General features: G+C 41.4%; 1 protein-coding gene and 1 long non-coding RNA gene across 4 annotated transcripts in view; one reads left to right on the top strand and one right to left on the bottom strand.

The window, feature by feature from the left end:
- Positions 1-3,171, bottom strand: part of LOC142472078 (uncharacterized) — a 172,124-nt gene extending 168,953 nt beyond the window's left edge. For 2 of the 3 annotated variants that reach the window (XR_012789588.1, XR_012789590.1), the window contains exon 1: positions 2,938-3,169. This is a non-coding gene — a long non-coding RNA (uncharacterized LOC142472078). Of the gene's footprint in view, positions 1-2,937 lie in introns of all 3 variants that reach the window. The other variant, XR_012789589.1, reaches the window with a different exon arrangement.
- LOC142472072 (histo-blood group ABO system transferase-like) overlaps positions 1-13,296 on the top strand; it is a 178,775-nt gene that overhangs the window by 143,554 nt on the left and 21,925 nt on the right. The window lies entirely within an intron of this gene.

Here is a 13,296-nt window from a genome sequence, read left to right as displayed (position 1 = left end):
CAGGCACTTAAATTAAGTGCCGGGGGAGCTGCAGGGCCTCTGTAAGCCTTTACTTACCTAGGCTCCGGCGGCTTCCTTCCTGCGTCGCCATGGCAACGCAGTGCCAAAATGACGCCGTGAGGTCATGTGACGTCACGTTGCTATGGCAACGTGACGTCATGACGCCGGAGCGCAGGTAAGTGGGGGCTAGGGGGGGCGCGGGAGTGAGGGGACCGCCGTCAGGGGGGCGCAGGGAAAAAAGTTTGCGCCCCCCTGGTTTAGAGTGTACGGCCTCGGCCAGGCTCCATGCTTGCTCGCTGAGGCGCGCTGCGGCTCAGGGAAAGCGGGTGATTTCCCTGGCCTTGCGGTTGCTTACCGCACGCGCTGTCAGGGGGCCATCCGGGGGCGGGCACGTCACTGGCCGGGGGCGGGCCAGTGACGTCACGGAGCTTGTTCGCCCTCATTGGGCGAACCGCTCACGTGACCGGCCTGTCGCGCGGGCAAGCGGAGAAATTTTAAATTCCCCTAAGACCTACGCTTCCGCGCGCTTGCGGAAGCATAGGTGAGCCCTTACTAAAGCCGCTCTAATTGCGGCTGCACGCGCGCTCCCGCCAGCAAGCAGGGAACATGGCCGAGGCCTTAAGGCTGCGGCCAGGGTGGCCGTGCAGGCACTCATGCGTGGCGCCGGCGCAAGCGGCAAATTCAAATTTGCTTGCTTGGCAAACAGCTAAACCCTGCGTTTGCTCACGCTGGCCACACACATTGCCGCAATGAGTTTCATCGCAGCCAGTGTGAGCTCGCCCGTCCGCTCAGTGGCACCCATTGCCGCAGCCTAATGCTTTTTAAAAGTGAGGAGGAGAATTGAGTGTGTGATTCGGGATTTGATAGGAAGCCGCGAGAGGGATTTCAAAAGGGGCGACGCCGAGACAGATTTTGGAAAGAGTAGAGTGATTCTGGCAGCAGCATTTAGGATAGATTGTAGGGAAGACAGGTGAGAGGCAGGAAGGTCGGACAGTAGGAGGTTACAGTAATCGAGACGGGAGAGAATGAGGGCCTGAGCCAGCGTTTTAGCAGTCAAGCAACAGAGGAAAGGGCATATATTTGTTATATTGCGGAGGAAAAAGCAACAGGTTTTAGATATGTTTTGAATGTGAGAGGAGAATGTGAAAGAGGAGTCGAGTGTGACCCCTATACAGGGTGCTTGTGCTACTGGGTGTATGATTGTACTTCCAACAGTAATGTGGAAGGAGGTAATAGGGACAGGTTTGGGAGGAAATATGAGGAGCTCCGTTTTAGCCATGTTAAGTTTAAGTCGGCGGAGGGCCATCCAAGATGATATAGCCGAGAGACATTTAGAAACGTTGGTCTGTACAGCAGGTGTAAGGTCTGGGGTTCAAAACTAAATGTGTGTCCTCAACATAGAGATGATATTTTAAACCAAGAGATGTGATTAGGTCACCTAGAGAGAGTGTGAAAAGAGAAGAGGTCCCAGGACAGAACCCCAAAGAGAGATCGATGGAGGAGGTGTTGGCAAAAGACACTCTGAAAGTACGATGGGAGGGGTAAGAGTAGATCACGGATAGAGCTTTGTTATGAATACCAAGAGTATGGAGAATGTGAAGTAATTAGTAATATAACAATACATTGTAGCCGCTGAGTAACACTGACTGAAGGATTGATTGAAACTGAAAGGCAGCCATTTAGTGAATAGAAAAAACAGTCTCCAGGGCACCCCTAAGCCAAACAGGATCCCAACTGAATGAATAATGAACGCTGGTCACAATGATCACAATTTAATACATTCATATGAGTATAATATATATCCAGTCTTAGATTTTATTACATCCATTTTGTTGACCAATTATACAATATAAAATGTATGTAAGTGTATATGTATACATGCACAGGTACAACAAATGTAATATAAAGAAAATAATTCATAACACATCTAAAGTATAAACTTATTTGTCTATGCAACATATTTAAACGCAACAAATATTAACTATATGCAAAAAACATATACACACATGACATTCCACAGGAGACGTTAGAATGATATTTCTCACAAAATGGAAAAACAATCATTTGGAAACAGTGTTATGTTAAAAGAAAATCATAGAATAGTTGCAACATCCAATTCTTCTTTGAAACCTTCCAGTGACAAATCACCTTGACTGCTGAATTACTCAATAAACCTTAAAAGATTCCTCACCCAACCCCATAAGAACCAGTCAGACAAGTACTGTGTTTTGGGTGTAAACGGCCACCGCATTTTATTATCACCTACATTTTAACATATGCCAGCCACTGGCTTCAAGGCCAGAGGGCATGTATCAACATAACCTAGAGACTAGCGAAACTCGAGCTGCAAATCTAAAGGCGTTGTTCTACCTTCCCTAGGCCATATATGGCCAAGAAATCCCAACAGCTTTTAACCTCCTCCAAATGTCAAGGACATTGTGCTGCTGTGACAACACCGACCTTCCTTACATTTTTACATCATTTGTTTATATCGACGTTTAATAAAATGACATTAACACAATAAGTACATACGAGATAACTTTGAACATATTTTTTATATATAATGGGAGGGAAGGGCGTGCCGGGAAACTCACTTCTACCGTTAACTTAAAATGGCTGAGCGGAAAATAGGGAACAAACACCCCTACCATGCTACCCAAGGTAATGTCCATGTAAATGAAAGTGCAATGTGTAGCACATGAATCTATGATCCTTCTAGTTGAATAGCTTGATAAGCCCATGGGAATCCATATTCCATATAATCAGTATTGAGTACAAATGACAGAGCATAAAGTCTTAAGTTGATCCACTATTACACAAACCCAATAGCCTAATACATCAGGTAAATCTTCTATGGATGTTCTGGGAAACTTGTAACTTGCTTGCAGTCAGAATGTCACATATAACTGAATGGTAAAAAATAAATTGGTTATTCACTCATAACCTGTGGAAATCCGGGCGCTGTCGGCATGCTCCTACCGGTTGCGTTCAATGAGAAGAGAAAATGTGAATGGCGGTGCAACTGCCGTGAAGGAAAGATACCGACCGGACTGCAAGCTCCTCGGTACAAAAATAGTTTATTGGCAAAACATTAAAAACAGTAAGAGAGCAACGCTTAAAATGGCCGACACTGCCAGGTAAACCAACTGTCCTTTTAGCTCCGCCCACTTATCCCAACAGCCTTCCAGGACATTCTATGTGCCAAGCTTTCCCGCTCAATTTATTAACCCCTTAATAACATGGTTATTCCTCATCAGCGATCATGATCCCCATTCCCTATTGGTACATGGGGCTCTGCGACCTTGAAAATAAAAAGTTTCACGTCTGCATAAAGTGCAATATCTAGATCTAATAACCTCCTAAAATATTGGGAGGAATATCATCTAAAACCATCATTTTCAAATGATGAGGGTTTTTTTTTTCCGTGTAGTGATTGGAACCTCCATTTTAACGTTGCATTAAATGTTTATTACCATCAGAAACACGTGAATCATACACTTACATATATTTTATATTTGATTTTAAAAAAATCATTCGATAAAATGTAAGATTGGATATATATTATACGCATATGAATGTGTTAAAATTGCGGATATATATATTTATATTTAATTTTTGTAATGTCACTCTAAATAATGTAAATATAGCTGACACCATTGAGGGTAACTTTTTTATACTCAGATCTCTGGTGGTAACAGCGCTCAGGAGCAGGGCCCTCGTTACCTTTTGTATCTGTGCTTGCTTGTCCTTATTTGGTAGGTCATTCTGTATATATAACTCTGTGTCCCCATTGTAATGCGCAGAGGAATAAGTTGGTGCTTTACAAATAAATAATGATGATGATAATTAACCGATATAAATAGTGAGTTCATTGTTTCCATTTTATACGTGGAAGGAACGGCAGAGATAAGGCAGATCCTGAACCATATAAGGCATGACCTTACCTAGGTGAGGTTTTCTTTATCATAGTGGATTGGACACTGTGCCCAACCGGCTTTCATTTCCACTCAGGATCAGCGGAATATTTTGGCTACAGCCAGTAGGGAGCTGAGCTGTTATCATGAAGATTAGTGGCTAATGGATGTGATAATACTGGCCGCACAATCTCAATGTTGCACATCTTTTATGCCACAAAGAACTGTTCAGCAATGCTGTTTTCAGCTCTGATGTAGAGATACTGTTTACACAGCCTACACCAACAATAGTGCAAACTGATCTGCCCATGCACAGGCTTACTCTTATACAAAACTGTTCCATTCTGAAAACTGGCTGGTTGACATGTTTTGGTCATCAGGAAAGTGCTAGGTGGCAAACCCAATAAATCACAAATGCTCAATCCGATTGGCAATAAATTAATCCAATTAGATTGTGAGCTCGTGGGAGCAGGGACTCCTTTTCCTTCACTTTTGTCTTTATTACCACAAAAAAAGAAAATGTAAAATCAGATGTCAATTTCCAAAAACATACAATAAATCAGGAAATCTTTCCATTCCCAGTCACTATCTAAACCCAAAGGAATTCAACATTTTTATTGAGATATCCATTTAATTCCTTTATCTCAAAAAGAGATTCGACAGGTGCAACTGCTGGTTTTCAACCGCTTGCCTTGCGAATTTGCACTTCTTTGCCACCCGTGCCGCGAGACTCCAACGGCCAGATGAATGGCCCATCGGGATTAACACAGCGGGGGTCCCTCCATTTTAATGGGTCTCGCGCTGTGTGAATCCTACCTGGCTTCACCTGTCTGTAATAGACCCGCAGCAAGCGAGAGACTGAATCAGTCACTCTACCTGCGCGCCTCTAACAGGCGATCATGGTGTTTTTATTTTATTTTAATAATACTGTATTGCAGCAGGGGGTCTCTCGAGCTGAACCACATTGATTTCAGGTCCGGGGACCCCCTGATTTCTGAGTTACAGGCCCCGTTATGGGGTGCCGGTATCCCAGCGGCCATGTTTAAATTCTCCCGCGTCACGGCCCACGTGATTGGGAGATTTAACCAAAGCATGTGGATACCGGCACCCCATAATGGGACCTGTAACTTGGGAAGCTGGGAGGGCCTCGGACCTGAAATCAATGCAATACAGCTCTGGAGTCCCCCTGCTACAATACTATGTTATCAAAATAAAATAAAAGCAGCTTCAATTAACAGCAATAAAGGGGTTAAGACAGACTACCTGGTTTATTAGGGGTGAAGGGGGTGAGTGAAGGGTTTAGTTGGCCCAGGGTGGGTGGTTAGGCCTACCGGGAAGGTTGCGGGATTTGATTAATCCCTTCATTACCTTAGCAGTAGTAACCGCTATGGTAATGAGCGGATTAACCCCTCCCACTACCCGCTTGAGAGGCCTAACCACCCACCCTCGGGCAACTACCCCCTTCACCCTACTCCTCTGCCCCCAATAAACATTACAATACATTGAACAACCCCCCCCCACTAAGGTAATTAAGTGGTTAACCCCCCTCCCGCAACCCACCCGGGAGGCCTAACCACTCTCCCTGGGGCAACTTCCCCCACTTCCTCTACCCATTGATTGCCACAATGGAATACCTATGGCCTATGACAAGGTTTGCCACTATGGCAGTCAATAGGCAACCTACAAATAAAAAAAACAAGCAGCAAATAACATACATTACATTTCCATAACAAAAAAATGCCCATAAAAAAATTGATTGGCACAGTGGCACACACATGCCCTATGGGCATGGGTTGCCACTATGGCAGTCAATGTGCAAGCTGCAAATAAAAAAAAACCCAGCATCAAATAAAAGACTTTAAAATTCAGTAAAATAAAAAAAGGCCAATAAAGCAATTGATTGGCACAGTGGCACACCAGTGACCTATGCGCATGAGTTGCCACTATGGAAGTTTATTGTGCAAGTTGCAAAAAAAAGAAAACGGGGCCAAATAAAGACATTCACATTCCATTTTAAAACAATGTCCATAAACCCACGGGCAGCTGCAGATGTGTGGCTTGTTTTCCGGGGGTCGGGCCCAACATCAAAGCTGACAGCAGTGGAGATGGTTGTGGTGGAAGCCAAGCTGCAGTAGCAACTGGGTATTAAAATGTGTCATCTGTTCCGGTTTTGAAATGGCTGCTCTAAGAGGTTGTACTCACCTCTTCAGGACAACTGCTCAACCGCTCAACCACATGGTCACCTTCAATATTAACCACAACAAAAAGATAACAATTTATTCCGTTTGGCACAACATTAGTATTACCACACAGAGCATACCAATGTTTAATTTGTTAAACCACTGCTTGCATAAAATAATCATATTAATTAAATTAATAAAGAAAGCAATTACTATTTAATTCCTCATTTAACCTTTTTCGTGGAAATACACACTTGAAAACGAGAGGTAACTCAATGTATTATTTCCTCGTAAAACATTTAATAAATAAATAGTTTCAAGAGTATCAATCTAATAGGTTTCTCATTTATGAAGTGAATGAACCCTATCTCCACCTCTTGCTGGTAAGTGCCATTTAACTTGAAAGATTGAGTTTTTGTTTTATTTAATTATTCCTCCCATTTCTGTCCTGTAGTCTTAAAACTAACATAAGTCTCTGAGGCTTGGCTGCTTAGTGACAATTTTTTCTCTATCTTTTTTCATTTTAGAAATTGTATATGCCATCATTTCCCCTCATAATACATCATTTAGCTGATTCCCAGAAAAATTCTGGCTAAGATCCTTTTGTCCATTTTTTTCTAATATACTGCAACCATCATTCTGGGAGATAGATTCCGAACGTCAGATTATTCAACATTTTAGATGGGGAAGTCCAACTTCCCAGAGAAGTATCATTTCCTATGCATTTTGATTGATATGCGTATGTTTTCCACCTTAGCCGTAATAATCTTAGGTAAAAGAGATGAATTTATCGGAAAATAATCCAATCTGGTCATGTTTTTATATGCTATAGATAAACACGTAAAATCTCTTTACAAAGGAAATAGTGATCTCCATGGGTCAATAAGTCCAAACTCATTTCTCAAATAGCTAATGTGGAATGGTTGCTAAACAAGTTTACTCCGTTTCCTGGAAGAAGGTGGGCTGAGGATGTTATCCAAGAGTCATCAACTGAGTTAAGATCTCCACCCAGGATTAGATGACTACAATCCACAAAGGCTATTTTGCCAATCAATGTGGAAAAAAACTAGTTACAATATACATTGGGAGCATATACTTCGATTTAAAGTTACTGATTCATTAAAAAGGTTCCCTTCCACAATTAGCCATCTATCATCTGGGCACCCCATAGGTTTGGTAAATGTAAATGGTGTTCCTATTTTAACCAGAGCTTGCCGTTATATGAGGCAAAATAACAGGACAGTACCCACTCTCTGTTTAGATCATTATTCGCCAGTTGCGTCTCATGCAAAAAGGCGAAATCTGTTCCAATTCTCTTTATATGGTTGAGAATTTTCCTCCTGTTTGCTTGGGAATTAATTCCTCCCAGATTCCAGGAGGTGAACCTCATAAAGTATGTTGAATTATTCATAGTAATATACATTAGGTGTAGGTGTGATAAAAGTTAGACAATTAAAACCAGAGACATAACATAAAACACAGACAAAGCTCAAATATACACAAAAATAGATGACATAACCCGGCGCTAATATATGTGAAAAAAACAAAAATGAAAAAATATTGTGTATATAGTCCCAAATGGTGCCAAGTGATGAAATGATAGTTCAATGGTTACAACCTTAAAAGTCCGGTTGGGCACAGATTCAGTTCACAGTTCATCAAAACAGATGGTTCTTCTCATATGTTGTACTTGATCCTGCATATTAAAGATATCAAGCAGAGAACAAACATTGCGCAGTATATTGAGACAAGCAATATTATTTCAAAATATAGGTGTGTATCTGAATTGCCTACTTACTAGAAGTGGCTAGATCACATGCAGGGGAGAGAATCTGTTCTTTAAACCTTCTTTCCTGGAAGCCTCTTGATGTCGCACGAACCCCTCGTGGTGTTCCTGGCCTCCGTGGGTATAGAAGGGATCTTTCTGCAGCCCCTGTCTTTAGGAATCCTGTACCTCTTACTCCGTTTAGGGGACAAAAAGAAGAAGGACAGAGGATTGCGCAGCACAATAAATCTTTAATGGCACTTGCCCAAAACCACAATGAAATACTCACAAAAGAAGGTGAGTTAAAATGCAATAAAAAGGTGCTCGGCCCAGCACACACACACAGCCGCCTGAGTCACTGGTAGTCCGCTCCGGTACCGCGTGTACCTCGCGTGTATCCGGCGCTCTAGTGTGACGTCACTATCTTCCGTAAGACTCGCGGCTGGGATGACTGGGACACTGCTCCTTAGGCTCCTTAGGCATGGGAGGAGCCTAAGGAGCAGTGTCCCAGTCATCCCAGCCGCGAGTCTTACGGAAGATAGTGACGTCACACTAGAGCGCCGGATACACGCGAGGTACACGCGGTACCGGAGCGGACTACCAGTGACTCAGGCGGCTGTGTGTGTGTGCTGGGCCGAGCACCTTTTTATTGCATTTTAACTCACCTTCTTTTGTGAGTATTTCATTGTGGTTTTGGGCAAGTGCCATTAAAGATTTATTGTGCTGCGCAATCCTCTGTCCTTCTTCTTTTTGTCCCCTAAACGGAGTAAGAGGTACAGGATTCCTAAAGACAGGGGCTGCAGAAAGATCCCTTCTATACCCACGGAGGCCAGGAACACCACGAGGGGTTCGTGCGACATCAAGAGGCTTCCAGGAAAGAAGGTTTAAAGAACAGATTCTCTCCCCTGCATGTGATCTAGCCACTTCTAGTAAGTAGGCAATTCAGATACACACCTATATTTTGAAATAATATTGCTTGTCTCAATATACTGCGCAATGTTTGTTCTCTGCTTGATATCTTTAATATGCAGGATCAAGTACAACATATGAGAAGAACCATCTGTTTTGATGAACTGTGAACTGAATCTGTGCCCAACCGGACTTTTAAGGTTGTAACCATTGAACTATCATTTCATCACTTGGCACCATTTGGGACTATATACACAATATTTTTTCATTTTTGTTTTTTTCACATATATTAGCGCCGGGTTATGTCATCTATTTTTGTGTATATTTAAATTAGTTAGAGATAATAGAGATGTCTCAATAGATTACCAGGCTGCTTAGTCTAGTTAGTGCACAGCACTGTAGTAATAGCATTAGGTTTAGCGCTTTAAACAGTTTATTTGTATTCCAAACAGACAAAGCTCAGTTTTTAGCACATCTAGTGAGACTCATACACGGTACAGTGCCTAAATATATATGGATAAATATCTAATAAGTAAATGGTCTTTTAGTTTGACATTTTTGGCCAAAATTGTTGTAAGCCCCTGAGCCAACGCCAAGGCAGACCACATATCAGGGGTCCCTAACGCTAATATAAATTCTTAATAACCTGTTTAATAACAGGAAGAATGATTTATAGTAAATCTGTCAATATTAGCTGCAAAGTTCTGTCTGACTGAAGCTTTTATTAACCTGTACATTACCAGGAAAAGCACTCTGTATTAGAGATGTCACAGCCAAACTGCAAGCAGGCAAGTTCCCCTGAGTGGAAGATGCTATGGAGTGAGCCCATAACCATTTAAATGTGGGAGGGGGTGAGCTTAAATTAAGTAGGAGGTTGCCAACCTCCAATCAGCCATGACTAGCTGGACAAGAATTGTAAAACATACTGGACACCTAACAAGCTCCTATTAAACCCCCAAAATACCCACAACATATATATAAGCATATGAGTATCAGAGGAGTGCTACTGAGCATGGCAATATGCATTAAAACCAGAGACATAACATAAAACACAGACAAAGCTCAGTTTTTAGCACATCTAGTGAGACTCATACACGGTACAGTGCCTAAATATATATGGATAAATATCTAATAAGTAAATGGTCTTTTAGTTTGACATTTTTGGCCAAAATTGTTGTAAGCCCCTGAGCCAACGCCAAGGCAGACCACATATCAGGGGTCCCTAACGCTAATATAAATTCTTAATAACCTGTTTAATAACAGGAAGAATGATTTATAGTAAATCTGTCAATATTAGCTGCAAAGTTCTGTCTGACTGAAGCTTTTATTAACCTGTACATTACCAGGAAAAGCACTCTGTATTAGAGATGTCACAGCCAAACTGCAAGCAGGCAAGTTCCCCTGAGTGGAAGATGCTATGGAGTGAGCCCATAACCATTTAAATGTGGGAGGGGGTGAGCTTAAATTAAGTAGGAGGTTGCCAACCTCCAATCAGCCATGACTAGCTGGACAAGAATTGTAAAACATACTGGACACCTAACAAGCTCCTATTAAACCCCCAAAATACCCACAACATATATATAAGCATATGAGTATCAGAGGAGTGCTACTGAGCATGGCAATATGCATTAAAACCAGAGACATAACATAAAACACAGACAAAGCTCAGTTTTATAGGGGTTTTAATAGGAGCTTGTTAGGTGTCCAGTATGTTTTACAATTCTTGTCCAGCTAGTCATGGCTGATTGGAGGTTGGCAACCTCCTACTTAATTTAAGCTCACCCCCTCCCACATTTAAATGGTTATGGGCTCACTCCATAGCATCTTCCACTCAGGGGAACTTGCCTGCTTGCAGTTTGGCTGTGACATCTCTAATACAGAGTGCTTTTCCTGGTAATGTACAGGTTAATAAAAGCTTCAGTCAGACAGAACTTTGCAGCTAATATTGACAGATTTACTATAAATCATTCTTCCTGTTATTAAACAGGTTATTAAGAATTTATATTAGCGTTAGGGACCCCTGATATGTGGTCTGCCTTGGCGTTGGCTCAGGGGCTTACAACAATTTTGGCCAAAAATGTCAAACTAAAAGACCATTTACTTATTAGATATTTATCCATATATATTTAGGCACTGTACCGTGTATGAGTCTCACTAGATGTGCTAAAAACTGAGCTTTGTCTGTGTTTTATGTTATGTCTCTGGTTTTAATGCATATTGCCATGCTCAGTAGCACTCCTCTGATACTCATATGCTTATATATATGTTGTGGGTATTTTGGGGGTTTAATAGGAGCTTGTTAGGTGTCCAGTATGTTTTAAAAGTTAGACAATAACAGAATGCATAACTGTTTGAAAACTCTTAACAAAGACAAACAACTTCCAGATATTGAAGCCTGAAAGGAAGGTTATGCCCGTCTTGTACCAATATAGATCTTGAAAATTCGAGTTTTTTTTCCTTTTGGAGTCAGAGGAAGAGCATTTTAAAATATAATTTAGTGCCAGTAGAGACATCGGTCCCCTCCTGTGAAACTTTTAATCAGTCACCAAAGCCTATGAGAAAATCTTGTTCTATTTTATGTGTATGAAAAGTCTCAGTGCCGTCTTTACTGGAGGCTTTGAGTTGTGCTGGGTACAGCAAAGCGAACCTCAGCTGTTTTATCACCAACTCAGAGCAAACTTGTTGAAATTTTCCTTTTCTTGGCCAGATCTGTGGGAAAGTCCTGAAAAATAGGGGTTTAACAGTTTCTGACCCAAAGTTCTGGGACTTTCTTAAAGAATCTCATTAGACCAATTTTGTCTTGAAAATCCGAGAATTTTGCTATCATTTGGTCTTGGACGAGCCTCACTTTTCTTTTCCGGGCCTAACCGGTACGTCCATTCTGCTTTCGGTATATAAATCTATCCAGATTTACAGTCCAAAAGACGCAAGTGATTGTATATAGGCAGAGCTGGACTTGCGCGTAAACCAACTAAGCTACAGCATGGTGCCTTACAATATGACGGGCCACAGAAAAAGAAACAAATTCATGCATTTCAAGCTTTAAAACCAGATGATAAATAAAGAAGATATGGGAAAAAGAAGATTCTCTATAAATATGGACATTTTCATTCAAATACTGTGTGACCCTAAGCCTCATGCGCATCGAAAGTGACAAACTTCGTAGCTTATCATTTGATGACATCATCAATGACTTGTGTTCCAAAAATCCCAGAAAAAAAATGTTTTAATATTAAAATAAATGCGATGGGCAAATACTGTTCCGGGGCAAATGCGATGGGCAAAACACTGTAATCTTTGTATATAACAATGCTGGTATAATGCTTTCATTAATTTCAGTTTCATATTTGTATTTTTAATGGTCCCTTCACTCAAAATAATCTATTTCTAGTTTTTTGGGCCTCTTAAACTTGACTCCGAAAGTCAAAGGGAGGTTAATCCACCTGAAACATTTTGTACACTTTTCTCTGTATCTAATATGTGAATAAAGTAAGTAGATTTGCTCTGGTGGCAAGATAGCCTCTTGTGCGGTTGTTCTTTACTGCAAACATTTGATTTCTAAGCAGCCATTGTACAGGACCATGCTTGAACCGACCAGCACCAGGACCACGGTGATGGAGCTGTGAGGAAAAGTAGCATCCATTTATTAGGATTTTTGTGTGCCGATAGCAACGTTTTTTCTGTATAATGCAGGATTCGTACAGCTAGATTCACGTATGATACAGCATCAACCAATCATAAATAAAATACTTTTCTTAATGTACAGTATCTGTAGACGTTTAGGTGGTAACTCACAACCTTCATCAGGACTTGAGTTGACATGGAAACGTTTTAATTAAAAAGCACTTTATTGGGCAGAGAGACAACAGAAAACTGGCCTTTATATAGGAGGATTTAAATCATTCCCCCCCAAGGTTGGTCGGGCAAGGCCTGGAAAAAGGAATACAGTATTTCTTATACATAATAGGTACAGGAAAATAGACACGTTAAAAACCTAAGAAGGTGATAAAGAAGGTGCTCCCCCCTCCCCCCTTTCCTCTGTATTTGTCTGGTCTATTTATTATTTAAACGTGTTGTTATCAGTAATTGTTAATTTGACCATATCATCACTGTTTAAATTTAAATGTATGCGAAAACTGCTAGTTGTGGTCCTGAATGATCCCTTTTTATTTTCTGTATCCTATTAAAAACTGCAAATAAAATTAAGTTGGGGAAAAAAAGCACTTTATTTAAGACTGGTTGCTGTTGCAGTGTTCTTGCACCTGGTATTATTTGAGCTGCTGCCTATGTGAGCACAGAACATGATACACATTAGCCAGGTTTGGACTGTGTGGACTAAGGCCGCGCTTATAGTGACGTTGACGCGACGTCGCCCAAAAACAAATACATTGCCGCCGCGTGCGCTTATAGTGCGCGCAACGGCGACAAAGCGCCGTCGAGGAAACTGGAAGCCGGCAAAATTAAATTTTTCAAGGGCTGTCGCGTTACGTGACGGCCCTTGAACAAATCAAATTGCTGGAATCCCGCG

Source organism: Ascaphus truei, chromosome 21 (assembly GCF_040206685.1).
Source record: "Ascaphus truei isolate aAscTru1 chromosome 21, aAscTru1.hap1, whole genome shotgun sequence".
Lineage (NCBI taxonomy): Eukaryota > Metazoa > Chordata > Amphibia > Anura > Ascaphidae > Ascaphus > Ascaphus truei.
The sequence above is the reverse complement of the archived record's forward strand: the minus strand, read 5'-3'. Positions and strand labels throughout refer to the sequence as shown.